Below are 3,454 nucleotides of genomic sequence, written 5' to 3'. Positions count from 1 at the left end.
TCTGTAATTATAACAAGAGATTAGCCATATAAAATTCGTCCCTTGTTAATCTGTAATTATATAACAATCTTTGATTAAACCGATAACTTTTCAGTGTCCATCCTAGTTTTATCGATTGTTTTTGCAAAAAAGAGGATAAATGCCAAATGTAAAAGTAAACAAAAATGTACGCCAGCAAGGAAAAGAGGTTTGTAAAGGTATTTTTAAAAAAATGTTAAGTTAAAATATATTTATATTGCTTATTATAGCCTAAAAACGTGATCACGGTGGCACGGAGAAGAAACATAACTTTTCCTTGCACAACAAATTTGACGGTTAATAATCTGAGATTTGCTTGTGTAAACGGGGTGATTAAAAAACGAGCTTTGATTGAGATAATAGTTGCGTTCAGTGTTGCCAACTCGTAGGATTTCGCCCATAATTTGGGATTTCCGCACCATAAAAGGACGCGTGGGATTTTGCGTCTCATTATGGGATTTTTAGCTGTATACAATTTTATGGTTCTAATGTTTTTTTGCTGTTAATTGAAACGTGACGGATGGGACATTTAAACTATATACATTTTTCAATTTCCCCAAGAGTGACGGCTGAGACAACAACGACACCCACCCCTCTGAGGGGATGGATTCGTTCGCCATTTAGACAAACTTTATACCAAAATATTTCTTGCATAGCGGATTTTTCGAATGTAGTTAGTATAATGATAAGGTTCATTTTATGCTTTTATGGGATTATTATATTTGAAAAAAAAATTAGCTTGTGATGGGTGGGACAGTATTTTATGACTGGTGGATCGAGTCACTGTTGACGACACATAGGATTTTTGCACTTTTTCCCATAAAACCATGAATTTCATATTAAAGCCGAAGAGATGAAAAAGCAAAAAAGTAAACGAACAGGAAATTAGCCATTACTTGCAAAAAACCGGAAGAAGAAGACACACCAGCTGACTTCGTTTATGTTTTGTTTGTAAACAAACTGAAATTCATGTTGCCTCCATAGAAGAAAAAAGGAAAGTGAACGTTCAATGTTCGCCAGGAACATTTCTAGAAGTAAAAACTAGTTGGCGCTATCATAAAGTCACATAGCAGGCAGCCAAAAAGCATATAAATACCACAACTCGGAAAATGAAATTTTGTTTGTTAACAAAAATTGCTACCTTATGTTTTGTGATCATATGTTTTCGTGTTGGATAATTTTTGCTGACTAAAATTTTGCCAGTACAAAATGAACGCTTCTCTTGCATCAAAATGAACGCTTGCTCTCTCAATTTTTGTGTGTTGGATAATTTTTTGTCGTTATCGAATGCCATCCAGAAAAATTTTAAAAACTATTACAAATTTTTGACTTGTCGAACGCACCTTATATTGATATGTGAACATATGGGGTGTTCACAGTTCGTTCCAAATAGTGTCTCAAAATGTAGCCGTCTACATTTTAAGACGTTTTCTAACCGTAAAATCTGTGGTGTTGTTGTTTCCCATTTAAAATTGGAAAACGACGCCGTCTACATTTTGTGTTTTTTACGCGTCTACATTTTGCAACCTCGCAGCAGGGTTGCTTTATGGCAATTGGGCACGTTTTCTGTATTTGCATTTAATTTGAGCGCAATTTCTGATGAAAAGAAACAAATCAAGGAAGAAGAAATAACAAATATTAGGAATTGGCAATTAAGTTAAATAATTACAATTTTTCAGAAACAAAATCGAAAGGCGACATATAAAAAAGCACGCAAAGAAGAAATGTTATACTAGGTTCACATATAAGTAGATTATCCTCATTTTCGAGCTTAACACCCTAATCTGTAATAAGCAAAAGAGATTTGCCATACAAAATTCGTCTCTTGTTAATCTGTAATTATAAAATAATCTCAGATATAACCGATAACTTTTCGGTGTCCAACCAAGTTTTATCGATTATTTTTGCGCTAGCAAGGAAGAGAGGTTTGTAAAAGAATTTTGAATAAAATACTAAGTTAAAATATATTTAAGGTGCTTAATATAGCAGAAAAAAGTGATCACGGCGGCACAGAGAAGAAACATAACTTTTCCTTGAGATGTTAGAATAACAAGCACAACAAATTTCACGGCTAATAATCTGAGATTTGCCTGTGTAAACGGGGTGATTAAAAAACGAGCTTTGATTGAGATAATATTGTTATGTGAACATAGTTTTAGGGTGATAAGCTCGAAAATGAGGATAATCTACTTATATGTGAACCTAGTATAAGGTTCAATTAGTGGTGATATACCATACTGACATAGCCATAGCCATGGCCATAACCTTAATCACATTAACTATCATCGGTTATAGGATTCATAACATTCCCACGACAGGCAAACTTTACTTTAAGGACCCTCGATTTGAGGGGTTAAATTAGTACCGTTGGAAAGCTGAAGATCACCGCTTTAGGTGCGGGAGCCTTCTAGTTTTCAAAATATATAGTATTAAATTTTTTTTTACTTGAGAAATCAACGACACCGTATATTAGCAAAGCAACACAAACAGCTCGGCGAACACTAACATATGTGGAAGCGCCAATCTATTATTACTATTAAGAAAAACATGTACGCCAACAAAGAACGTAAATGTATATNACATTATTTTAACACTCACTTTTGTAAATTTTGGTCACTAATTTATTTACGAATTGGGTTTGAAATATGACCTTTTTTGTAAAATTCGGAAATTATCGTAAATTGATCATTCCTATTCTCCTTAAAGCAGCCACTTCACTAATACATTTTTGTATTCGCCTTCACTTTACACTTTACTCGATTATTATAACTTGCTTTTCGACTTTAATATTAACCAATTNTCGCGTCCGTTTTAACATCCATTTTCGTAAATGAATTCGCCGCACATTTGATTTCGCGGCGACAAAAAACGTTAAAGAAAGAGTAACCGATGATAGAAATAAAGAAATGAAATAACAAAAAATATGGCCGCGCCTCTTTTTGTTTATTTGCCGTGGACATTTAACAAGCGCATGTGCATAGATTTTCTATATACATATTGTAATTTTAAACCNACGCGTCTGACTTTGGTTGCATATGCAAATTAAATGGCGGAGTTCAGCTAACAAACTCCAAAATATGCAAAAGAATGAGAGAGNCGGCGACAAAAAACGTTAAAGAAAGAGTAACCGATGATAGAAATAAAGAAATGAAATAACAAAAAATATGGCCGCGCCTCTTTTTGTTTATTTGCCGTGGACATTTAACAAGCGCATGTGCATAGATTTTCTATATACATATTGTAATTTTAAACCAATGTAAGGAAATTAAATGCATGCGCTATGCAAGAGCTTTACAAACTTCCTCTTTAAAGCNTTCTTTGGCAACACAGAAAGGAGAATTCTACTGCCTGAGGGTTATAATCCCTAAGTGCGGCCGAAGGCCGCCTACGCAGAAAGGAATTCTACCCAAAAATACATTTGTTAAAAAGAACATTA

This window comes from Rhagoletis zephyria, unplaced genomic scaffold, assembly GCF_001687245.7.
Source record: "Rhagoletis zephyria isolate East Lansing unplaced genomic scaffold, Rhagoletis_zephyria_1.1 Rzeph_scaffold_00005, whole genome shotgun sequence".
NCBI lineage: Eukaryota > Metazoa > Arthropoda > Insecta > Diptera > Tephritidae > Rhagoletis > Rhagoletis zephyria.
Note: the sequence above shows the minus strand (reverse complement) of the source record.